Raw genomic sequence first — 27,486 nt, 5'->3', positions numbered from 1 at the left:
AGACAGTTATGATTCCGCACTCATCTTGCATCAAGCTCAACCTACCAACATAGACTTTAGCCTCGGTTAGCCTTACCTCTGTCTGCCATTGGCAGCACTAAGCTGTCCGAGACCGGGGCATTGAATGACACTGGCCTGTTTCAAAAGATCACAAGCCATTCTTCCTTGTCCTACCATGATGGCCAGTATGCCTCAATCCTAGATAGAGAATGGAATCGCCAGAACCCAGCATTTTGAATGGTATAGCTGGCAGAAGATTAAGTCATATCGGTCTATGGTGGTCCCAGAGGTCTTTCAAAATTGTAATAAATGTTCCGAAAAAATGTGAAAATTAAAGATTACACACTGCAATTATCGTGTCACCTGTAGTATGTGGGATTCTTGGGGAAAGCAGTCCTGCATATCTGTAAGACAGGCACAGCACTGATGTTCACATTAGCTGTGTAGACACAGAGGCATGTGGCATAAGGGAAGCTCAGGAAATGTAGTTCTGCATACCACTTCATCGATAACAGATGCGTCATTATTGGTCCACTTTCTAACGACATATCACACAAGTGTCAGGTATTAAAACTTAATTGCCGTGTTTTTGTGGCATTCCAGCAACAAAAACATGGCAATGTACAGGGCCGGCTTTAGTGCTGGTGGCGCCCTGTGCGACAATGTTTGTTGGCGCCCCCCCAATGAGCACCTCTGCCACGGATTCCCTCATTAGCACCCTTTAACAGTCACCAAGTCACCATAACCACACTCTCTCAGATACATTGAATTAGTTATATAGCGCCACTCATACCAGTGTAGGGTGTCCAAGCACTTTGCATCACACACACATTACACAGAGACAATCAATCATACGTGTGTAAATCAGTGTATAGGAAATGTTACATAAGCCAAAGGACTGAAAGTGTAGGAGTCACATGTCATCCATACTGGTAGGCAGTATAGTTTAGGAGTGCTTGGTGTGGAGAAGCACAAACGCAGAGTCGAAAAGGAAACAGCATAGTTGGGAGTTTTCTTTAATAATACGAATTGATTTCTAGCCAAATGAACCCTTTTTGCAACATTAATCAATGTTCTAATAATGTATACTTTGCAGTGTGTATGCAGTTCTGGGATGAAAGTTAATAGCTCACTATTCTATATTAGGACTTTAAGTTATAAATGGCAAGTAAGAGAAGGATGTCTCTTTTGAAAGCAGTAATCTGTTTACATCATATGCACTCTGTAATCTACTTAGTACAGGTTCTTTGCAGCAGGCATATTAACCCTCTGCACTAACTTCACACGAGTCAAAACCTCAACTATACAAAATGCTGATCTCTCTCTAGGAAGATAATTAATCACACGAGTTTTCTTGACATTTATGTGAGGCCTGGTAATTGCCGGCGGAAAGAAACGCTGCAGTAGGTGCTTCAAAAGCTTAATAAACTTGCAAACACGGCGCCACCATTAAGCCAGCACCCGGTGCGGTGGCACCGGTCGCACCTCCCTAAAGCCGGCCCTGGCAATGTAGATTTAATTTCTCGCACTTCGGCACTGCCCTTACCTCTCTGTAAGAAATTAAAACTACAATGCCTCGGTTTGTGGTATACCAGCAACAAAAACCCGACGATGATGATTTAATTTCTTGTACTACGTCACTGTGCTTACATCTCTGCAAGAAATTAAAACGACATCGCCGTGTTTTTGTGGCATGCCAGCAACAAAAACACAGCAATGTAGATTTAATTTCTTGCACTAAGTCACTACCTCTACTTCTCTGACGACTTTGGAGCTGGGGTTTGAGACTCGGCTTTGGCTCATATGCAAATCACAATTTCCCCGTGCCTACCAATAAAATAATGCGTGCATGTCTAATGTTACTGGTTCTCATGTAAAATACCTTTGGGAAGAGTTCATCTGCAAATAATAAAAGCAGATCATGGTATTTATGCTCTCCTGCCTGTTCCGTGCTGCATGTAGTGAAGTAGTAGAACTTACTGTGCAGGCGTCCCTCGAATTGGAAGCAGGCTCAGTCAGCACTGTGACACAGGCTCTTCAGAGGGGTGGCGCAGGCTGTTGTGCTCCTGCAGTGGCGGTGAGATGAGACCGTGACTGCAGGCCTCGTCAGCCGGCCTGTGCAAAATTGACTTCAACAGCCCTAACTCAGAGAAAGGCTCAATGCAATTTTATTACGTTCCGGAAGGCTGAAACTAACCAATTGGCAAACAGGAGCACACATGGAGCAGCGGACTGACCCCATATTAGTAACGGTGGCCTGTCTCAACAAAAAATGGAATATACGAGTGGGAGTATTTGGAGGGTGAGGCTAAAGAGAGGATAATACAAAAAACGGACAGCATGTTTACAGCAGAATCTCAGTGTCACCCAAGATATTGTTTATGTAAAATAAAATGAGCCGTACCTGCGCTAGTTTCAAAATTGTCTGCAGTTCAACCCCAAAAGTCACGATCCAGTCAAGTCACGCGCCCGCACTGCACTGTCTCTGGGGCTCACGGCAGATTAGCGCAATGTCTCTATTTGCGCCCTCTAGTGGTGCAGAAGGTCCTATGCAGCTCTGAGCAGCCTGGTTTCCTTTGGGAGGGAGGGGTGGAGGGGGGAAGCAGGCCACTGACAAGATTATTGTGTGTAAAAGGCCGCTTTATTGGAAACAGGTGCACATTACAAATTAAAATCCTTGGCCGAAACGCCTTCCAAAACTAGGCCTCACTAAATATAACATGCCTAGCCCCGCCCCCCGCCCCCTCCTCTAAATACCTTCGAGCCCGCCCCCGCCCGTACATTACAACATTACAACAATATAAAACATTATAAAACATTATAAAACATTACACTCCTGTATAACCCCCCAACAATCTCTAAATCCAAACCTTCTGTTAACCAAAACTCCCCTGCCTGCCCCTTTTCAGCTATCGGCCCCCAAACTGTGTAACCGAACTAAACTTACCAAACTAACCTTTCCCTGTCGATAACCCCAACTCAACCACAATAACTCCACCAATCTCCGGTAAAACTGACCAGAATTCACCATAACCCCCGCACAGCACCTGCTCCAAGCGACAAAATACAAACATAGCAAAAACCCCTTACACACCTGTCCCCAAAAAACGCCTGAAAAATACGCAAAAAGGGGAAAAACTGAAAAACTTACACTAAAAAACCAGCCCCGAAACGAAAAAAGAGTGGGGGGCAAAAAAAACCAAACGTGTTTTTTGAGGGGGGGCAAGGGTGGGAACAAAAAACACGCCACTAGCCTAGCTCCCGGCCACCAGGTCACCAAACCTAAAATGGTGGCCGGGAGCGGGCGCCCAAGGTATTTATACCGTTGCAACATTTGTTACTTTTTTGGGCTATAATTGGGCTGCATTTGGGCTACATTTTCCCTACTGGCAAGCCCAAATTCAAAACGGCCGCGCAGGGCCAGCAAACCCCTCCCTCCACACACCCCCTCCCAAACTGCCCGGGGGTGGGGACTCCCTGCGGTCGCCTTCCCCCCCCAAGCCCCCCTTGGGAGGGAGGGGTGGAGGGGGGAAGCAGGCCACTGACAAGATTATTGTGTGTAAAAGGCCGCTTTATTGGAAACAGGTGCACATTACAAATTAAAATCCTTGGCCGAAACGCCTTCCAAAACTAGGCCTCACTAAATATAACATGCCTAGCCCCGCCCCCCGCCCCCTCCCCTAAATACCTTCGAGCCCGCCCCCGCCCGTACATTACAACATTACAACAATATAAAACATTATAAAACATTATAAAACATTACACTCCTGTATAACCCCCCAACAATCTCTAAATCCAAACCTTCTGTTAACCAAAACTCCCCTGCCTGCCCCTTTTCAGCTATCGGCCCCCAAACTGTGTAACCGAACTAAACTTACCAAACTAACCTTTCCCTGTCGATAACCCCAACTCAACCACAATAACTCCACCAACCTCCGGTAAAACTGACCAGAATTCACCATAACCCCCGCCACCCAGAAAGAGGGGGGCGGTGCAACTACCCTCCCCTCTTTCTGCCCCCCAACAAAAGGGGCTTTAAACACAACGAGCCTGATTCTGCCCCCTCAAGCACCGAGACAAGACCTCCCTGAGCTCCAACAAGTAAAGATCCATGCCCAACCTCGACAAATGGACCCCATCTCCCCGAAAAAACTCCACCGCCTCAAAGCGGATATCTTTGTGGGTAACTCTCCCAAAGCCCAAATCTCGACAAAACCTGGAGACCTCCAAATTCACTTTCCTCCGTGACCTATCAATCGCCCTGGGCTTCAAAGCCCCTCTCCACACCCTCCGCGGGACCAATTCTGTCCAGAGGACATGACAACCAGACCAATGTTCCTTCAACAACGCCAAGTCTCTTTTCATGGCTCGCAACAAAACCACCCCTTTCACACTACAAAGATCATTCTCCCCCAAGTGAATTAAAAGAATATCCGGGCATTGTCCCTGCACCATGGCTTTATTCAGACAGGGGATCAGCTCCCTCCAAAGCATACCCCCCTTCCCCTTCCATACCAATCGAAAAAGGCTGCTATTGAACCCCAAACTCCCCCCAAAATAACTTTTGCACGCCTGCACGTGCGCCCACTTGATGAAGGAATGCCCCACAATCCACACCGTCAATTCCCTCGTGTGTGGTCCGGCCACCGAACCTGAAATGAAAAACACATATGAGACTCAATCCAAAGCAGTGGACGCAGGCGCCGAAGGAGGATTTTCCCTTACATATTTGTGAAAGCAGGAAGATGACCAACGCCCCAAGCGCATTATATCGCCTTGTGACCAACCCCGGTTATGCGCCTCAGTCGCTGCCCCAATCCTGAAAGAATGTGTCCCAAACTGAGCTCCATCCAATCCCAACTGCTGTAACCCTTTACGCAGGACCATACGCAGCTGATAGTCAGAGACGCGCGCCCCATCTATGTGTTGAAAAACTAACTCGCCCCCATCCCCCCCTGAGAGCGTCTTCCATTGCCTCGCCAAGCGCAGCGGACATGTGCAACTCGGGGATCCTGCTTCCAACCAAACCCCTCTACCAACCCCCTTCTGATCTGTTTTGGAGCTGGACAACCAAACGTGTACACCTGTGTCCGATAGGAAAACATCCTGCCAACAAATACCCCGCTTCACCTTGGTCCCCAGAAGCTCCGAAACCCGAAAAGCTCCAAAAAACATGAAAACCATAAGGGTAGAAAACAATGAAACTTCAAAATCATCTGTGCAAACTGCGGGCAACACAGCCAGCAAACGAGCCAGCGTCTGCCAAGAAATCGGCAAACGGGACACCCCAGTACCACCCCGTTCTCTCGCCCAACCCTCAAGCATCCTGCGTCCTATTTCCTCGGCAGACGGGGCATAACCCCAAAAAAGCTTACCCATGAAGGCAACCCCTGCCAGTTTCCCCACAATAGTGACTCGTGACAGACCCTTCTCAATGAGGTCAAGGATAAAATGAACCACATCCTCTGAACTGCGCCCCGGCTCTTCCCTCCTACAAGCTCCTGAGGCCAAAAATTCCTTCCATGCCAATGTATACGCCGTACGCGTGGAAACCGACAAGGAACCTACCACCAGTCGAAACACCCTGCGTTGCCGACCGACCAGAGGTGCTCCGGCATCGGGGTCGGTGTCCTGTCCGCCTCTTTGGCCAGCCCATGGAATCTCCCCCACTGTGAACGAGACAAAGCATCCGCAATGTCATTGTCCACGCCCGGCACGTGCAAAGCCCTGAATGAAATGTCATAGCGCAAACAGCCCAGCACAAACACCCTCAGTAATTTCAAAATCTGCTCATCCCTGGCCGATTGTCTATTGACTATTTGCACCACCGCCATGTTGTCCACACGGAAAAGCACCCTCTTGTGTTCCAGCTCTTTGCCCCAAATGGTCAAAGCCACCAAAAGTGGGAAAAGTTCCAAAAAGGCAATGCTCCGCCCACCATTCTTCCACTCCTGAGGCCACTGCTCTGCACACCAATGCCCCTGCCAGTAAATGCCAAAACCCTCACTGCCCGCTGCATCTGAAAACAGCTGCACATCCCACTGTACATCCTCGTCCCTGGCCAAAGGCACCCCGTTAAATGAGTGCAAGAAAAAGGACCACATCCGCAGATCCACCTTCACCCCTGCCGACAAGCGCACATGATGATGAGGCAGGTGCCGGCCTGCTAAAGCCCGGCCCAGGCGCCGACAGAAAGTCCGCTCCGCCCGAACCACCCTACAAGCAAAATTCAGATGGCCTAGCAACACCTGTATCTCCTTCACCGTCACCTTCGGTCGTGCCAACATCTCGTCCAGCAAAACCAACATTTTGGATTTCTTATCCGCGGGCAACCGAGCCTGCATCGCAACTGAGTCAAGTTCAATGCCCAGGAATGAAATGACAGTATCCGGCCCCATTGTTTTCTCCGGAGCCAAAGGCACCCCCAACTCCTCCATAAGCTCCTGAAATGACTCCAGCGCACGCCGGCACTCCGAAGAGCCCGGAGAGCCCACAAAAAAGAAATCATCCAAATAATGTGTGACCCAGCTGTGACCAGTGCGATGCGTGAAAAACCACTGCAAAAAAGTGCTGAAAAGCTCAAAAAGAGCACATGACACCGAGCAACCCATAGGTAGCGCCTTATCCACATACCATTCACCCTCAAACTGTATGCCCAACAAAGGCCAGTCGTCCGGATGAACCGGGAGCAGCCGGAAAGCCGACTTAATATCGCACTTTGCCATCCCTGCAGCTGCGCCCGCGGCCACAACCAGTGACATGGCGACGTCAACTGAGGAGTATGACACCGAAGCAGCGTCTTCATCGATAAAATCATTGACTGACGACCCTTCAGGCCATGACAAATGCTGAATCAGCCGAAACTGTCCCTCCTCTTTCTTGGGCACCACACCAATAGGGGAAATGATCAAATTAGGAACTGGCCACTCTCCAAACGGGCCTGCCATCCTCCCCTCATGCACTTCTTTACGCAATTTTTCCCTCACCACCAGCTTGTGCTCTGATGCGGATTTCAAATTATCCGCCCACCGTCTCTGCCGGGGCCCGTGGTACCCCAAATGAAAACCCCACCTGAAACCATCCAAAAGAGTCTGCTTTGCCACCAAGTCCTCGTAGCCGTCCAAGGCGTCCTGTAGCCTAGCCAATTTAATTGGTGTAGGAGCCCTTTGGCCCAGAACCCTGTGCGCCCCTACCCCCTCGCCCACCCTGTGACTGCTGCACGCTGCCAGACATCCCTGCACCTGCTTGCTGCCCTCCTGATGGCCTAACTCCCCAGCAGATGACGAGGGGGTGCCGCATGCCGCACTTAGAGCACTCGTGTTTGTATTTACAATACTCCCGAGTGCACAGGCCCTTGTTGAAATCCCAACAAGCCCCGACCCCAGTCTGTGATGCGGCTGAGCCTCCCACCCCACCCCGGGTGGGCTTTCCCTGAAAGGGCCGGTAAACTAGCGGCAGACCACTAGCCGTAAAAATCGTCTTACCCCCTGGCGCGGCCCCCATGGTATGTTGCCACAGGTCATTATCCAGCTCACCCCATTTAGCTTCAGAATCCCAAGCCATACGGGCCCGAAATTCCTCGTCATACTGAGCCCAAGCATAAATAGTACCAGTGAGTTGAGCCTTTCGTATAACGTCCATATACTTAAATATGGCTACGCAGCGCTCGGGAAACTTTTCACAGTAAACACTAGCATAAATTAAGAACGCCGCCGTCCAATTCTCTATCGTCAGCGGCACCTTAGGGCGCTTGGCCAACTCATATTCCTCCTCTTTAGAACCCTCCTTGGACCTCACCTCCCTGTGCAACAGCTTCAGAATCTCTACATATTCACCCTTCCAAATACGCTCTTTTGTAGCCAGCATCAAATGCGCTCCCAGAGGCTTAGTCACCCCCATATATGGGAGCTTCTTGATCTTTAATTCCTTGCTCTGCGGCTTCTCCTTCCCATCGCCTGCCTCTACCTGAGACCCACTCTCCACCTTGGTCCCCGACAATGTCCCCTCCGTCCCCGTGCCAACCCCCGTGTCCTTCACATACTTGCCTCTATATAATCTCATCTCCGACACACCCCCACCCCCATCCTCCCCAGACCCCACAGACACCATAATAGGTTTGGCCTGTGTTTTCGCGCTCTCACCTGGCTCTAAAGAGGGTGTGCGGACCGACTCCGACCGCTTCACCGCTCGTGCCGAAGAATCCCTTGGAGGATGCGCCCTCGCTGACAGGCCGTGCTCTCCTGCCGGTTTCACCACCACGGACTGTGCAATGGGTGCCACACCCGGAACCTGAAACAGACTACGAGAAGCATGAGAGTGTCCCCCCACCTCATCACCCCGTATCTCCCCTTCCTCGGGGCTATCCTCGTCATAGTCGAGCAGTAATGGCTCCTCCACCATCAGCGCCTCCTCAGCAAAATCCACCACTCGGGCCTTACCGGACCCTACATTAGCACCAGCGGCCTCCATGGCCTTATAACCACCTTGCGGGGGAGCCGACTGTACTCGCCGGTCCTCCCCTCTACCACGCTTAACGCAAACATCCATTTTATCAGAAAAGTCCATCCACCTTGATCGCCGTGACGTTGGGGCCAGCGAGGTCGCGCCTGACCTTCGTGAGCTGGCCGCGACGGGATCCCCCGCCGGTACGGAATGTGCCGCGCCAGGCCTCATCCTCCCTTCTCCTCGGCGATATTGGGCCGCACCTCGCCCTACCGAGTCTGCTGCTCTGCTACCTGACCTATCCTGAAAAGAAAAAATTTGGACTGGTGTGCCGGGAGCCATAACACTACCAGCCTCCCGCGACCCAATACCGCTCAACAAACCCGCGCCTGATATAGCACCGCCATACACACCCGCTCGCCCTACCCCCCCGATCTGCGACGGCACCATCTCCTCCTCGTCCCCGCTCCACTCCAACCTAGCGTGCCCCAAAACGGACGCCGAGGCCTCGCCATACTCCTCCCCCAAAGATAGCGACCTGCCCGACCTCCTCCTGGCACGACCGCTCGCCCCATAAACCACCCTCTCCTTGGCACCCCCCACCCTGTCCTGCCCCCGCACGCCTGACCAACCCACTGCACCTTCCTCACTACAACCCCGGACACCTTCGGCCCAGGAGGGAAAAATGTCCAAGCCTTCGCCCTCAAACCCCCCCCAGACGCTTCACTATCCCCCCCAAACCACCCATCCCCTCCCACTCCCCCTTTGCCCTCCCCCCCCACCAACTCTTCGCCCGCTGAACGCCAAACCGCCCCTCCCTGGTCAATTAACTGTGCAGAACTCCCCCACTCTGACACCTCCTGCATCCTCACATCCTGCGCCGGACACCACCCCTCCACCTGCGCCCATTCCCCTTCTCCCATAGAGCTCCCCCCCACACCCGCCAACGAAGAACCCGGCAAAAACAATAACGGGCTGCTAGGCGCTGCCTCACCACACCCCCTGAGCCTCTCCGCAGAGACACCCGCCTCAGCATACCTCAAACCACCCCTCCTATCTGACACCTGCGTCCTGGACCGCACCAAATCTGCCTCCAACCCTCCCGCACTCCCCGCAACAAGAGAAGAATCCCCGCAACCAAAACCCACTGGCCCGACCCACAGCTCTGTCCCCTGCTCGCGCCCCGCCACCTGCGCCACAACCGCTGGCCCGCCCACACTCGCAACAGCGCTCCCCACCCTCGCGCTACATAACGTTACCTCAGGCACAGACGCCGAGCGCCTCTTAATGCCGCGCCCGCCTCCGCGCTTAACCCCCACCACGGGGGGAGACAGGGAACGCTCCGCAGCACCACTGACACCGACCCCGATCCCCGCCGCATTACCAACACCCGCCGCCCCCAGCACCTTTGCCCGACCGGCCTGGCCATAACGAGCGGGGACCGCTCTCCGCACGCGCGGGCGTCCCCGCTCACTCACCGGTAATTGCCGCGACCGCTTCGGAGACGTACACGCTGCCACCGCAGCCGCCACTCCAGCCGAGGCCTGCCGCGGGGGACGCGACGGCCCCGCCCCCTCTCCGATGACCAAATCCATTCGACCGGCCTCTGACAAAAGCCTAAGAGCCTCCAACACTCTATAATCCTGGGACGCCATCGCAAACCAGGCACCAATAAACCTCACACTGCGGACAGGAAAACAAAAAACACGCCACTAGCCTAGCTCCCGGCCACCAGGTCACCAAACCTAAAATGGTGGCCGGGAGCGGGCGCCCAAGGTATTTATACCTTTGCAACATTTGTTAATTTTTTGGGCTATAATTGGGCTGCATTTGGGCTACATTTTCCCTACTGGCAAGCCCAAATTCAAAACGGCCGCGCAGGGCCAGCAAACCCCTCCCTCCACACACCCCCTCCCAAACTGTCCGGGGGTGGGGACTCCCTGCGGTCGCCTTCCCCCCCCAAGCCCCCCTTCTGTGATGAACAAGATTTCGCCGCAACTTTTATAACGTAAAATATCTGCAACTCGGCCAGAATATGCAGAACTAATGCTCAGTGAAGAAAGAGGGATGTGTTCTTGAGGGGAATGAGAAGTTAGTGTCCATTTTTAACAGGCATAGCAGGGAATAAACCCCTCCCGAATGAATGTCAGCTCATGGGCCGATCAGATCGGCCTGAGCGCTTTCACTTTTAACACAGGGCTGATTAGATCGGCCCGTGGCACTTCTTAGGTTGTCGAGAGCACACACAGTACAACACAACAGTGAACATTTAGGAGCAACAACAGAGAGTAATTCGCCAAAGGGTTCTCAACCTCCTCTTGAGGTCAGAATCCCGACATCATGCAAAGCTTGCGATAAAGACGTAAGGACACAACAAAACAAGCATTGAGTTAAGCTATGAGGCCAAAGTTACTGCCACCTACTGGCCTGTGACAATTTGCCAGGTGATTCGCAAGATACTGAGAAGAGCCGGAAGCCTCCGGACTTGAGTAAATATCAAGAGTCAAGGAGTCGGTGGTACTGCACCACTGACGACGAGTGCAATCAAAACGAACTCCCCTTTCTCCGCATGAGCTGAGCTCAGCTTCACCAACGTGAGAAAAGAGGAAGGGACCGGGGACAGCGTTTGGACTCGGTGCACTGTACCCTTACCGGATAGAAGCCCAACAGGAAAACGCTCTACCTCCTCCTTACGATCTCTGCACCAGGGGTATGCAGGCTCCGCAGCGACCGCTACACAAGGATATGGCTCTAGGAAGGAATTTCCGACGCTCGGTGTGGCTGCGTCAACGTCTTTGTAGCGGATGCTCGGGCATGATGATGCCTCACGCGGCGTGCGTGAGGCACGCATGGGCTTTCTGGGTACTGTAGTTCTGGCGGGAGGGGTTTATCGAGCGCGCTCGAGCTCGAACCGCAACACAGGAAGAGTGATATGTGTATCTCCTTGCTGCCCTTATATCTTAAGTATCTTAATTTTGGGATAGTCTATTTGCTATTTTCTGTTGTTAATGAAATGAAATAAGAGAATAATGTATCAAATATCTATGATATGTATATAGAGCTATATAATCTTTTCTTTCTTTTCTTGTTTCCTTTTTCTCAGTAGTCTGACAGCCCTGGGTATTTAGCTAAAAAGTATCACTACTGACTGTTATAATATCTGTTGTATTGTTTTTTCTATTCTCCTTTGTTTTTCAGGACTGTCAATCCCTTATGCTCTTGATGCTTTAGCAGCAATAGTGTATTGATTTGTGTTCAAGTTATATGTTAGGGAACAAAACAAAGATAAACTCAATCAAAACACTTTTTATAACATGGTCAGTGACATCACTGATGACATCATACACAGAACCACTCACCCATCTACTCACAGCCCATAGAACATCTCATATACCCATTTACACTGCCATGCATCGACTCACATACCCATTCACAGACCCATATAAGCACTCAAATACCCACTCACTGATCCACAAAGCCACTCACCCATCTACTCACAGCCCATAGAACATCTCATATACCCATTTACACTGCCATGCATCGACTCACATACCCATTCACAGACCCATATAAGCACTCAAATACCCACTCACTGATCCACAAAGCCACTCACACATCCACTCACTCATACAGCCACTCACAAAACCACCAACTCACCCATACCACCACTCGTGTACCCACTCACTCATCCATATAGCCACTCACATACTGAGTCAGTCACCCATACAGCTACAAACACATCTACTCAGTCACCCATACAGTGACTCACACATTCATACAGAAACTCACATTCCCACTCACTTACTCATACATATACTAACACATGTTCACACTCTCCTATACAGTCACTAACACACCTACTCACCTTCCAATACAATACCCATGCAGCCACTCACTCTCTCATACAGCCACTCACACATCAATACAGCCACTCACCTACCTACTTACACATGGATACACACAGTCATGCTGCCATTCACTCACACAGACAGTTACTCACATGCACACTCACTCACTCCTACATAAACTAACACATTTACTCACTTACCTATACATCCATTGACACAAGCGCACACTCATCCATACATACTCACTCACCCACACAGGCATTCACACACCCACTCATTTGCCCATACAAAATGAGTATTGTTAGAGGATGTTTATTGTTAAATGTATACTTACTTGTAAAGCTAGATGGCAGGTGTTTGAAACTGGCTGTGCTTCTCTCTCCTGGTCTCAGTGGTACATGTGGTCATATCAGAAGGCAGTGCACCAGTGATGACAAAATGGTGAATGGCTGCTTTTATATATTTTCAGACGCTAATCAATAATTTACAATAAAATATGGTTGAAAAGTGTTTTACCACTTGAATTAAACCATGACTAATTGTATAATGTTTTTGCTTGTGAGAAAAAATATGTTTTTGACCTTCTTCACAGTATGCAACAGCTATCTTGGTTGGGAAAAGCGAGGTTGCATGCACTAAAATGAAAGAAACTTTATTTAGCTTAATACAAACCATGAAATCACAAAATAAAAATATAAACAATAAATACCATTTCTATAAAATATGCACAAACAGGTAGCCAACAATAAAAACAAATGCAAAAGTGCATAGAATTTTAAACTTACAAAATTAATCTCAGTACCCGTTAAAAAAATACCAGATAAAAGCAAAGCAATTTTCCTGCAAAGGGTGCCGGTCACTGAATGTCCTCTGGTTCCCAGTAATACATCGTGTTTTACTACACAGGCAATAAATCTCTAAATAGTGGCACATACCTCAGCAGTCTGCAACAACTGTGAATATTCCATGGCCTCTTTACATTTCCTGAAATTCAATTGTCTCAATTAAGATTTTAATATCCAATTTTTTAAATCCTTCTATAAGTTACAGCAAAACATCATATGTATTTTTGATTGGTGAATAGCAGGGATGGGTGGAGTTCACCGAGTTTCACTCCACGGAATTCCACAGAGTTGCCAAAAAATGCAGTGAAATTCCACAGAGTTCCATGAGTGGGCTCAGTATTCAAGATACCATAAGTGCATCAACAACACAAATTGTGTTGGAGTAAAAATGCCTTGGGAAGCACGAGGTCACAATTTTATCTGACAGGAAAATGTTTTGCCATCGTTTATGGGCATTTAAAGCTGCTGCAATTTTGCTTATCCAATTCCTCCCCACGGGCCTATTTCTCACACTAGACTCCCATCACTCTCTCTTACCTCCCAGCCCGGGCAGCTTGGCATCCACATCCAAAGCTTCCAGTGACTGCTGATGTCGAATGTTGGATACCATGTTGCAGAGCCTGGGCTGGCAGCAACAGCAGCGGGGCACATTGCTGCCCCTTTACTGGTTCCTCGTCCTCAACTACAGTGCCCGGGCTTTGGCGCTGCCATCCTGAATCCGGACGCCAGGAAGCAAGCCATTTGCTGCCACACTTGGACCAGCCTTCCACAATCAATCCAAATGCCCAATACTGTAAGGTGGCTCTGATGTCATCATGGTTTAGCAGTGCAGGTGAAAGGAACTGTTCCTGTGTCTGACAAATGGAGACGTGAAGTGAAGGAGAGCGGAGAGCCAGATGGAGGGGGAGGAGGAAGCAATCAAGGACGCATTGAAGAGAGAGGTGCGACAATGTCTAGGGGGAGGGAAAGGAGGAGTCATGAAGGGGAGGAGAGGTGAGGCATGAATGGGAGGAGAGAGGAGGTACTGAGGTAAGCTGCAAAGTGCAGACCAGGCAGAGATTGTGGGAGGTAGGGCAGAGAGGGTAGAGTGAGTGAGAAGAGGGAGGAACATAGGGGTGGGGAGAATCAGGGAGGGCGGAATGTGACATGCGAGTGCAAGACAAGTGTCTGAGTAATGGAACAGGGAGTGTCAGAGCCAAGGTGAGGGATTCTGGGAGGAAAATAAACTGGAACACGTTAAAATTGGAGACACCTGGAGGAGGGATGCACAAAATGAACATAAAGCAAGGTCTTTATTTTTCATGAACACAGGCACAATAAAGGGCCTTGGTAGTGGTAATCCCACCTTCCATTGTAAGGGAAGGCCCTCTTGTTTGAGCCTGTCTCTTCTTGTGAGATCTCATGCTGAAACTCTGCTCCGTGGAGACATGCAAATTTATCAGGAACTCCGCTTTCCACAGGGAGTGCGGAGTTCCCGGATTCCGCAAACTCCACTGGCAGGGCGAAATTCACTGCCCACCCTTAGTGAATAGTTGCATCACATGCACACACTATCATATGTTTATCAGTGTATACATAGGATGGATAGGACAGCAAAAATGTGCCAAAGCAAGTCCGAATTCTAATTAATAAAATCTTTGGTGGTGGTTCGTATTTCAGCAAGGATGGCTCAATACCAGGTGTTGTACATAATGGAAGGTATGACACCACCATCATCTTCCTCAATTCACCTTTTTTCTATATAGCTGCTATGGACCCTAGCAATTCATTTTTAATTATTAATCTCTCTGAATTGGTAATACCAGTTTGTAGGAAGCTGGTATAAAAGTAAAAAGCACCTTTCTTTCTATTTGTGGTAGAGTGGGCGAGCAGTAAGGCTTTATCAGAGGGTAGGGTTAAGCATTTGTTGTACACACTCAGGCAGCAAATGATTTAACACACTCGAAGACTGAACTCAGACCAATTTGTTTGAATAAAAAAATATTATTTAAGTTATATATATTTTCTAGAACTATGCAAGCCTGGTACAGGTAATTGTAAATAGGACTTTTCAAGGCAGGTTGAACAACACAAGCAAGCTGAATAAAAATGTCTTTGTTTCAGGTTTGTAAATCTTATCAATACAGTGGAAATTACTGTTAGATTACTTTTGATTACTTTACAGATTACTTAATGGGTTACTTTTTCTACTCACTGTGATAAGTCTAGATATCACACTGGGACATTTCCTAGAGAAAAGATAAGTAAACAGTGTTCAGTTATTTACAGTTTTTCAAGTTCTCATACAAAACCAACTCCACATTTAAAACAATTTTCAAGTAAAAACAGTCAATGTATTCCGATGGACAAAATGTGGTTATCGGTTAATAGGTAAGTACTTGGTTGTGGGAGTTGATATTCTGGGGTTAGAACCAGGGTTCCCCCAGGATCAAGGATGCACTCTTGAAACACCCTCAGCAGCACTAGGGCGGCGGGGTTCAGCGTGCTGAGGCCCAATGTTATCCAATGGGGGATAGGGGGCATCCGGGTGGTGGCTGCTCACGAGTAGGCCACAAGGTTGTGGGAGCAAAGCTCCTGGTGTTAGACTCAGGGCAAGGGGGATCCAAGTTAGCACCCAAAGTACACCCACAGCGGCGCAGGGGCGGCTGGGTGCAGGGTGCTATTTGGGCGTTGGGTGCCCTGTTGATTTCAACAGGGATTCTCTGGTTGCAACAAAGACTGCAGTCTCGGGGACAAAGATCTTCTGGAGGTGACCACTGGTTGGAGAGGTAAGTTGGGATGCCCGGGGATGCTGGGACACTGTCGGTTGGGCCACCCAAGGCTGTGGGACTTCAGGTGCAGGGGTCTTTAGGTGTCGGGTTTTCCTTACTAGCTCCAGTCGGGGGGGGGGATCCTCCAGACAGAGGCTGTAGACTTCTTTTGGAGATTTGAGGCAGGTCAGAGATCACCAGATCTCAGGTCAGGATTACCAGGGAGGCCTCCTTGTGATGTTGGGACACTCAAACTCAGACCGTAGGCATCGAGTGCAGAGTGGTGCAGACATGTAGATTTGGCTGGAGCCAGAGTCTGTGGGTGTGCAAATCTGTTGCTCATGGGAGACCACGTCTTTCTTGTGAAAAGCAGGGCAGGTCCTTGGGAATCTTGAGGTTGCTTGCTGCAGGACACACCAGGATTCTACTGGAGCAGGTTCAAGGTGGGTACAGGCCGGTAGGGCTGGGGCCAAGTCAGTGGGCGTCCTCCCCTTCTTAGTTTCTGCATGGATCTTCGGTCCTTCTTCTCTTCTTCATGGCCGGTTCTTGTCTGAGGAGGCAAGGTTCAGGGTTGGCTCTAAATACTATATTTAAGGGTGTTAAAGGTAAGCCTGGGCGTAGTTCGCGAAGTAGCACTTTGCGGAGCTACGCAAAGTGCAGTTCGCACTATGCGAGCTACGCGTAGCACTTCGCGAACTGCGTAGTACCTTGTTCGCACTGTGCCAGATGTCGTTTTCAATGATTGCACAGTGCAGACAATGAAAATGGCATCTTGCACAGTGCGAGCTGTAGTTTTCTGCTGCTCGAGTAGATTTTTACTCGAGCCGCAGCTTTCTCAACGCGAACTGGTAGTTTCTCATCGCGAGCGGTCGCGAGCATACGCGACCACTCGCAATGAGTAACCTGACCTCCTCGCGTTGGGAATCTCGCCGGGAGGTTTATTTTCCATGCTCGCGATCACCAACTGGATATTGCTGATCGCGAACAAGCTAAAAGTCTCGCCGGGATGTAATTTTGCTTGCTCGCGGTCGCCAACTTGACGTTGAGGACCGCGAGCAAGCAAAAAATGACCGCAGCACTACGCAACACTATGCTAGGCACGTTCGCACTGTGCTACGTGCAGTTCGCGTAGTGCGAAGTAGCGCGAACTTCGCAAACTACGCGAGCGTAGCGTAGTGCTTTGCCCAGGCTTAGTTAAAGGTAGGTAAAAGTTGGGACCAATGGGTCCCTTCCTTGGGGTGGGTATACCCTCTATTATGCAACCCTCCAGTGGGAGGGGGGCATATGCCTCACTCTGGTTGACTGGGTCCCCCAATCTGCTAGATGGTGGGGCCTGAGAGTTGTACTTCACCTTGTCTCCCCCACCTGAGGGATGGGGTTGACAAAGGTGGGCACATCTCCCTTCCTCACTTCGTTTTCCCACCAACTCTCCCACCCAAAGTAGGGGTCAGAACCAGTGGGGGCCAGTTACTGAAAGCAGCAAAGGCCTGGGGTAGCTGCCAAAGGTGGCAAGCCGTTGAAGCTTCCCCTTCATGGACCCTACCTACAGTCACGGCTCGCGCTCTAATACTCGCGGGGGAGGGGGGGAGGTGTTGGGGGTCACACGCGGGGGAGATTAAAATAAAGCACCACAATTATTAAGCAAACTTAATTAAACTTACCGGATCCGCGCCGCCGCCTCTGCGAGTCCTCCTGGGCTGGGGTCTTACTACCGCATTGGCGCCTTCGCAAGTACCGCCTGCTCTCAGCCAATCCAGACGCTGCTCCAGCTGCAGCGTCAGGATTGGCTTGAGCAGTAGTGCGCATGTTCTGTTTAAGGCTTATTATTTTTTGCGACCAGCCCGAACATGCGCGCTAGGCTGCTCATTAGAAGAGCGGCATGGAACAACCCTTGCTCTTCTAATGAGCAGCCTAGTGTGTGCATGTTCAGGGCTGGTCACAAAATGTTTAAGCCCTAAACAGAACATGCGCACTCTTGCCTTGTGCTCCGCCCACCACCTGATACTTGTTATGGTGGTGGATGTCAACTTGCAGCTGAACTCCTGTAGTATAGTGTTGCCCCGCCCTCTTCTAATCCGACTGCCTCCGGCTCTGGCGGTCTGGGAAACAGGCAGGGATTACCTAATTGAGTGAGTCAGAGTTACAGAGTGACGGGCTGACGGCAACGCTCAGTGGTGGGCCAACGCCCAAGCACCCTAATGGATGCACCGCCCCTGCCTACCTATCCTGGGGGAAGGGAGCTTGGCCCCTCCTCCCAGGATGTGCATTGTTTCAGACCTCTGAGAGCAGCAGGCTCTCAACCCAGGGGTCCAGAAACATGTATGTTGGTGGTAGCTGGTGAGCAGCCACTCAGCCTGCACACTAGTGTTAGGTTCTTTTTCAGGGGGCATCTCTAAGATGCCCTCTGAGTGCATTTTTTATTAAATCCCACACTGGCATCAGTGTAGGTTTAATGTGCTGAGAAATTTGATACCAAACTTCTCAGTTTTCAGTAAAGCCATTATGGTGCTATGGAGTTCGTAATGACAATTTCCCAGCACCATATACTCTTAATGTTAGTACTGCACTTACAATGTATAAGGGTTGGCTTAGACACTGTAGGGGTACAGTGCTCATGCACCTGTACCCTCACCACTGGTACAGTGCACCCAGCTAGAGAGGTGGCTGGACTAAGCCAGGGCAGGGGGTGTAGGCATGGCCCACAAGGATGTGTGTCATGCTGACTATTCACTTTGTTCTGCAACAAAACATGCCACCTGCAATGGCAGTGTGTGTGTGTGTGTGTGTGTGTGTGTGTGTAAAGGTACAGGGCCTCTAAGGGTGGCACAATATGTGCTGCAGCCCTTAGAGACCTTTCCTGGCCACAGTGCCCTTGGTACCTGTGGTACCATTTACAAGGGACTGATCTTTTGCCAAAGAGTGCCAATTAGGTTTTGTTTTTAATGCAGTTTAGGGGAAGAACATAGGTCCTGGGTACCTGTTTGTCAGGAACCCAGAGCACACATTCAGTCAAAGTACATCAGTAGTTTAGCAGAAAGATGGAGTGACCATGCAAAAAGAGGTCACTTTCTCACACAGTTGATTTTTCAAACAGTTCAATTCTATTAATAGCTCACAACTCCTTTTTAATATATGCCAGCCATTTGATTTTCTTAGCTTCTACTATGTTCATGCAGTCAGTAATGACTGTTTGTGTTAATACTGCCTCTGGTCTAGACCAAACTGAAAGCCACATCATAGTGGGTGCTACCGTCATGGAATCTCCCACCTAGCGTAATCCTAATTCCTCATGTACTATTGGAAAGGGGACACTGCATGGAAGTGATAATAGTCTTCCCAGGAATTTAAATTTAATATTTTGGAGCTGTGTATGATCTGTGTATCCCTTCACCCCTCTGCCATATATGGCAATCGGTACAGGTCCCGCTTTATTGATAGTAGTGATAGTATCTAGGGTCATGGAACCTAGCTTTGCAGAGAATTTGGACAGGGTGGCTATGACTTGTTCAAATCAAGTTGTTCTCATCATTCTCAGGTGTTTCTGTGTGCTTGAGCTGTCGAATGGGACCCCTAAATAAGTTGATGTGGAGACACATTTAAGGGCCGTACCATCAATATGAAACAGAGTTGTCGTACTCAGATGGTGGCCACAGATCATGGCAAAGGATTTGGTTTTATTTGTGGAGAGGCGTAGATCTGACATAAAAGCTACAAAGGAGTCTTAAAGTTTCTGAAGACCCCTCCCTGTTCTTGCCATTTCCACACAGTCCTCTGCATATAACAACAGGTAGCTGACAAGACCCATTCTAGGAGGATTTGACACTGCTTTCAACCAAAGCCTCATCTAGATCATTAATGTAGATGCTAAAAAGGAAGAGGGCCAGCACGCATCCTTTTCTGACCCATTTCCTAATTTTTTTATCAAGGGTTCACGCTCCATTGGGACCGTACCTAAGGCTACCTTCTACATCTGCCTGCAGCTGGGCAAAAAGGTGAATACTTTTTGGATTGGCACCTCTATCTATAAGCATGTTCCGTAGCTTTCCCCTGCCAACTTTGTGGAAAGCTGTACTTAAGTCTATGAGTGCTAGGAACAGGCTACTCTCTTTGACAGCCACATATTTGGTAATAGTTCAATGCAGATTTAGGCACTGTTGAACAGTGCCAATCCCCTTCCAAATCCATATTGTGCAGTTTTTAACATTTGCTTCTCATATTCCCATGTTTCAAGGTGATCCAACAATACTCTTCTCAACACCTTAGCTGTAGAATCAATCAGAAATGTTGGCTGGACGCATTGTGGGTCACTCCTGATTCCCCTAGACCTAGATTTGGGGGGACCAACAAACTACACTCCGTAAAACAATCACTAATACCGGGACCCATAATGCTGGATTATCTTTAAAAAGATCGACTGGGATTCCATCCAGTCCTTGTGCTTTATTACTGGGGATTATTTTCAGGCAGAGGTGATGTTCCCAAGGGAGACTGTGAATTCCCCTTCAGCCTCCAAATATGGCAAATCCTTTAGGACATGATATATTACTGCTCATTAATATGATACAATGTTGTAAATTGCTCAACCTAAAGATGTTCGTGGATGGTCATGCACATGCTAGTATGGCTATTTGAAAATAAATGGGCATTGACAACCTTCCAAAATTGCAACATATTGTTCGATGCACAAGCAGTTGCAAGCTCGTCCCATGCCTCTCTTCCTCCTTCCTCCTTCCTTAATTTGACAGCTTCGTGATAAGACTTCCTACACTTCCTTATCTTTGTCAGAACCCTAGGAGAACTATTAAGGGCTTATTTAAGGGCGCTAAATGCTTGGGTGCATGCCTTATCGAACCACTTGTTTTGGGATTTGATGACAATTATATGTTAGCAATAATTGTGCAGACACCCTTTTACAGATGTCATCGAAAGCCCCCAATACCATTCTCGGATTAGGTTCAGCACTAAGGCATTGGCTAACTTGGTCCATCTGATTCTCCAAAAGTTGGGTTAAGAAGACCTGTGAATCGACATATCTCCATTGACGACATTCCCCCCTATTTTTAAGATACTCAATTGGGCAGCCCACCTTATTGTTGGTCACCAAAAGAAGCTCCAGAGCAAGTCCCAAGAGAAGTGGATTATGGTCACTCAAGTGACTCTCTAAAAGCTAGAACTTGTGCACTTTCCCTGCCGATACATTGGGTAATACAATAAAATCCATCCAAGACCCCTTTCATCTGCCTATGTATGTTTCCTGTTTTAGAGTCTCCTTATCAGCTAAATCATTCTGTATTTAAGCTCATGGATCTTTAGATTGCGGCCAAAGTGTGTGAGATTACCAGAGTCAGGGGCCACTATTCTACAGACTCTATCATCTGCAACAGGGTATAATCTTAATTTAAAATCCTCTTCCCATATTATAGGACAAGCCTTATTTATATCTATCAAGTGTCCATCTAAAGCAGAAGCAAGTGAGTCAAATATTTGTGTATTACTATTAATAAGATTATTATGGTAAACGTTTATGAGTGTCACTAATGGTCCACCAGGCAGAGACAACCAGATTATTTAAAAGAAAGTGGACAAATGTGTATATGTTGAAAGTGTCAATCTGTTTCATAAACCATTTGTATTATGATGAGATTTTGCTTTTAATTAAAAAAAAATTGAAAATGAGGAGTATAATTTTACAGTATTGCCTCGGTTTGCATTGTGTTGCGTCGCTTTGCAATAATGTTTTTGTGATTTGCACAATGATGCATTGGTTTGGGATGGGTTGCAAGGCACTAATGTGTTAGAAATATTTTTGCTTCACGCTGAGATGGATTGCATGTTTTTTGGGCATATTGCATAATATTCTGACATGTTGAATGGAGATGCGCCACACATTTTACAATTTATATTAATTATTAATTTTTTAGAATTTATTTAATTTGCATTTAAGAACATTAAAGAGAGAAAGGTTTATTTTGCCTCGAGTGGTACCAGTAGCGGCTACTGCCCAAAACAATTGGTGGGGCAGTGGGGGTGGGAATAAACACATAAAATAACTTACCTGCTGCTGCCGGAAGCCGCCTCAGTGCTCCTCTTCTCCTGTCCCCACTCAGTCACGACGTTGCTCTCACATGAGAGCAGCGTTGTGCACTTGAGGAGTGCACTCTCTAATACAGCACAATTGTATGGTTGACTGCCAGCTCTGCAGTAGTGCACGTCCTGATGTCCATTGCACAAGAAACAAATTAAAGGACCACAAATGTGTGCGATGCAAAGAACTACAACTACCATAATGCAATGGGAAACTAAGAGCCTCTAACAAGCAGAGCTATCTTAAACATGTTTTACCTCTGCTGAGTCTGCACTAGTCTGGTGAAATAATCAGATTATGGTTTATTTAGAATGGGAGTTGTATTACCCTATCACTTGTGAATAGTGCTCCCTCCGGTATAAGGCAAGCCTTATTTTCAGAGCGTAAGACCCCTCTCTTCTGCTACTGCATGGGGGCAGGTTGCGGTAACTAAGTCTTCTCAACCCAGGTCCCAGGGGTGGAAGAGACTGCAGGTTTTCAGTCGGTCGGATGTTTAGGGACCAACATTATTAGAAAGCTGACAAAGAAAGGGAAGCTTTAATGAGCAGTGACCCGCCAGACTTAAGTGTCTGGAGGCTACAAGCCAGACTGGGGCATAAAGACGGGGAGGGGATACATGCCAGACTGGAGCATAAGGGACCACAGACTAGACTGGGGCCCAAGGAGGTACAGGCAAACTGGGACTGAAAGGGATGGTACGAGCAAGACTGGCGGGTGACTGAGCAGAAGCCAGACAGCTGTGCAAGGGGGTCGCAGGCAAAACAGAAGAGTAATGGAGGCAAATGCACATCTGAGGGAAACGTGTGGCAAGGGCCTGATTGCAGTGTGAAGTGGTCATGGGGGCATAGGTCATAGATCATACTGAGGGTACTGGCCAGGTTAGGGCATGTGGGAGGGGGACACAGGAGGAGCCGCCCTAAGTGGCACGTTCAGGTAGTCTTGTTTTTCCTCCATCAGCACACATTCTTGAAATCTTATAAAGTGAAACTAGTAGTCCCTCATGGTAATGTGCTCTACTCTTGAAAACCTTGTACTGACTAAAGGTAGCAATGGCTAGTGGCACACATTATGGGGCCAATTGGCCGCTATTCAGGACAGCTCACCTACCTAGCTGTACCGTATGCTACAAGATGGTAACATAGTATTCAGTTTCTCCCCTTCACGAAGAGCTTGTATGCCCATCAAAAATAAATTGTATTCTGCCTGTCACATTCGCTATAATATCGTCTTTCAGGACAAAAGATCACCCTTTGATGTCAGAAAAACATGCCCAGTTGGTGTCTGAGTTGCAGTGAAAATTGAAAACCTGGGATCACTGCCAGATTCCCTACTTAGCCAATTTGTGTGATCCTAGACTGATATTTTCTTTCATTGACTCAGTTTTATTCATTGGTGTAAACAAGGAGAGGGCTAAAGCTGAGGACTTGTAATTCCCTGAGATAGTCTCAGATGTGTGTTCTATTCAGACCTCTTTACACCTCTCCCAGGCAAAACGAAGTTGTGACATGAACTTATTGTTGCTTAGCTGTAACAGGTCCATCTAAAGCAGCAGATTACTGCTTTTGCTATCTCTTTCTTCTGCTTTATTTTAATAGTTTACATGAACAAGCAGAGAAAATATGTTTTTTTGCACCCCCTAGATAGAGAAACGCTAGAATCTCTTTCTGCATGTTTCCACTTTCTACACGTTCCAAACTACTCCAGCTTTTTTTTTTAACTGGCTTGTATTGAAGTGTTTCTAATATCTGTATGCAGCACACATTCAGCAGGTTTTTGGTGTGTATAGTTTTGCAGCACTAGGGATATTATTTGTATTCTTCATGATTGCAAGCATGCTCCCTCTATAATATAAAAGCGCTACGCACCAAGGTTTTAAGTGGTTTGTGCAAAAGGTGGTGGTGTGGCCAGGTATTAAATGGGAAAAAGACATACACCCCGGTGTACATGTTCGACCTTGTTCCCTTTTCAATGCATTAATAACTTTAGTCAGTCTATTCCAAAAATGTGCTTTAAATGCACTTTTGATTTCATTTTTTAAAACTCTTCCTCAAGGCTGGGTGGGAACCTCTTATGAAACCCTTACTCTAGGAAACTTCCCTTGCTGAAATTCAAATCTGGTATTTCTTTGGGCTTTCTGTGGAGCCAGTTGAAGATGCGGGTGGAGCCACTAAATCAAGTGGGTGGAGCCAGTGGAAGAAGTGGGTGGAGCCAGGGGAAGTGGGTGTGGCATACTAAAAAAAATTGAGCACCTGGAGTTCATTTTTTAACAAATTAAGCACTGGTCGGTGGTTGAACAAACGAAGTCATGCAGCATTTTAAAACAATTCAAGAAAAATGATCGTCTCTTGAACAAACAGCAACCCTCCTACCTGTTTGTAAACCTCTGCTTACACCCAGATCACGGATTTAAAGTCAACAGTTTGAGTGACTGGTGTTTTGCAGGAGTGGAGGAAAAACAACACTAGTGAGCGATCACCCTGGAGCTTTGAGACTTTTCAGAAAAGCATCGATCATGGAGGCGGCCGGCAAGCTCAAGAATCAGATTCATATTTATAACAGAACACAGAGCTGTCCGCACAGAGTAAGACACGAACAAATCACACTGCCCTGTCTGCCTTTTTTCTTTTGTCCGGAGCCGCATGACGTGGAGCAGCTGATGCGAGTAATTGGTGGACTAAACGTGGGAAGGTTTTTCGGAGTCTTTGGATAAACAGCTCAGACATTATTGTCACAGCTGAAAACGATATGACGTCCCCTCTGCAGAAACATTCTGCCCCCTGGACCCCATTACACCTCAGGGAGCGTTCCCGCCATATACAAATACAACGGCACATTAACTCGCCTCTTGGTAAAGGAAAGGATTCATCTTTTTTTATGCGGAGCTGACCTTTTCAGGTATGATTTAGGGAAAAGAGCGAGACACAGAATACGCCATTTCACCTCCGATTTATGATGCGTTTAAATCATAAATCTCTGTGCTCATCTTTTCCAACAAAGCAATATCCCCCCAAAAATGTGCTTATATTTTGCTTCACAGGCTCTCGTTTCGAGCAATTTCTTCTGCACTTCGGGCACATGGCAACAACGTGCCTATTGTGGCATTGATATTGCAGCTGCTGCATTCCCATGTGAAATACAAGTTACTAAATTCCCATAATCGCATCCACCCAGATGCCATTATGGACACTCATTGGCTTTGACATTTATTTCTGTGTCAAAGTGCAGGGACTGAAGCTACAATGTGACAACAAAGTTCCAATAATCGCATCCAGCGAGATGCCAATAGGACCAATCATTGGCTCTGACATTTATTTCTGTGTCACAGGGCAGAGACTGAAGGTACGCTGTGACAACACAGCCATTTTCCCAAATCCTGCAGTAAAAACACATTCTCAGTACTATCTGCTGGTCTTTGCTCATCTTCCAAACTGAATAGAGGAAATATCAAAAATTCTGGTTCATTTGAGTTCAGGTTGCCATGAAATCAGAACTGTGTAAACCAGTGTCGAGGAGTAAGCAAGGAATATAAAGAATATATTATTATTAAAGCTCCTGGTTTTCCGTTTTTACTGATTTTTACAGCTAATACAGACAGAAAACAATGGGGCAGATTTACAAGCCCCTTGCGCCTCATTTACGCCGCCGTTGCGTCACTTTTGTGACGCAGCGGCGGCGCAAATCCTCTGCCATGGTGCGGGGTACTTACAACGTGACGCATCTGGGAGATGCGTCACGTGGTAAAGCCCTGCGCCAGAAGTAGGCGTTCCTGCGCCGGGGGAGGGCGTTCTGTCGCAGGAACGCCTCCTAAAAGTGGCTGAGTGAAATCTACAAGATTTCACTCAGTCACTTTTGGGCCCACGCTGCGTCAAAACCCTGCGCCTGCCTGAAGCAGGCGTAAGGATTGACGCAGCATTCACAAGATAGGGCCCCCCAGAGCATTGCTGGAGCTGCGTCGCGCTTGCAACGCAACTCCAGCAATGCGCCACTTTTACGGCACAGATGCGTCACGCATCTGTGCCGTTTTTGCCCCATGGTGCACCGCATTGTAAATGCGCCGCATCCATGGTGGCGGAGCTGTGGCGCACATTAACTGGCGCATCCCTGCTGATATGCAGGGATGCGCCAGTTATTGTAAATATGCCCCAATGTGTTTCCTGTCTGTATTTATTTTTAAAAGCGGAAAAAAACTGAAAATTGTGCTTCTTGTGAGAGACTCTCTATGCCCTCTTTCATGAACTCCAGGCAAAACCTGAACAGATAGACAGCATAGGGAGTTAAAAAAAAATAGGATGAGATTTCCTTACATACAGATATATGTTTACATATTTGTACTATAATTCTAATATGTACCTGTGGTTGTAGTTTTTTATATTATATGTGGCTTCTTGATTTACTAAAACGCGACAGGCATCCACGTATAAGGACATGTGTAAGAGTTAAATAAATGTAGAAATATACCATTTTGCGACTACTTATTCTCAAAACACAAAATAAATATGGATAAATACAGACGGAAATGTTTAAAAAAAAAATACCATAAAACTGGGAGCCCTAATTATTATTATTGGTGGTGTTATTATTATTATTATTAATAGTAGTAGTAGTAGAAGTAGTAGTAGTAGTATTATCATTGGTATTATCATTATTATTATTATTATTGTTGTTGTTGTTATTAGCAATAGTGTCATTATTATCATTATTATTTTTATTATTATTATTGGTATTATAATAATAATAATAGCGATTATTATTATTGTTCGTATTATTATTATAAATATTATTATTAGTATTATTAATGTGATGTTCTGGAGTGGGTTTAGACTAGGAACAGTGGACACCTCCACGTTCAGAGACTTGATTGAGGCGTGTGTGGTCTAGAATCACGCCCTGGTTTGGTTGTGTGGAACGGTGCAGATATAATTTCCAAAGCCAGATTGCTGGCGGGTGGCTTTATCGTGATAGCCAATAGGTCTTGCTTTATTTACTAATAAACGCATCAAGCATAGTTCAACCCTGCGTGTCCATGTGTTATGGCATTAAAGCCTGACCTATTGGCTTTGCGTTTCGCGCCATTTTATGACTGCCTATTAAAGACACACAGCCCCACCAATGCTGTGACCTTCCATCTGAGGCAATATACAGGCCCCAGGGTGTGTCAAAGGAAACTAAATCTGAGGACATTGGCAGGTTGGGCCATGAACTTCTTTCTGTGCAGGTAGAGAGGAGTGCATAGACAGCAAGCTTTGTGGGGAGATTGTAGCGAGTCGTCAGGCTTCGTGGGTGTCGGAGAGGGCATAATGAACATGATCCGAGCCCCCACTTCCGTTCTTCACTCCAGTAATTCAAGCAGTGGTGAGTAGATCTGGAATGCAGTCATTTCTGGGGAGCACACACCTGTCTACAGGCAATGTGTTCAAAGGAAGCTCCTGTCTCTCCCACGATGACAAGACGTCTATGTCCAAGAAAGAACCTGCTGCTCTCTGCAGCTACAAGGTGAAACAAGCATTCACCTTAAA

This window comes from Triturus cristatus, chromosome 1_2 (genome assembly GCF_964204655.1).
Source record: "Triturus cristatus chromosome 1_2, aTriCri1.1, whole genome shotgun sequence".
NCBI lineage: Eukaryota > Metazoa > Chordata > Amphibia > Caudata > Salamandridae > Triturus > Triturus cristatus.
This window is presented reverse-complemented; position numbering follows the sequence as displayed.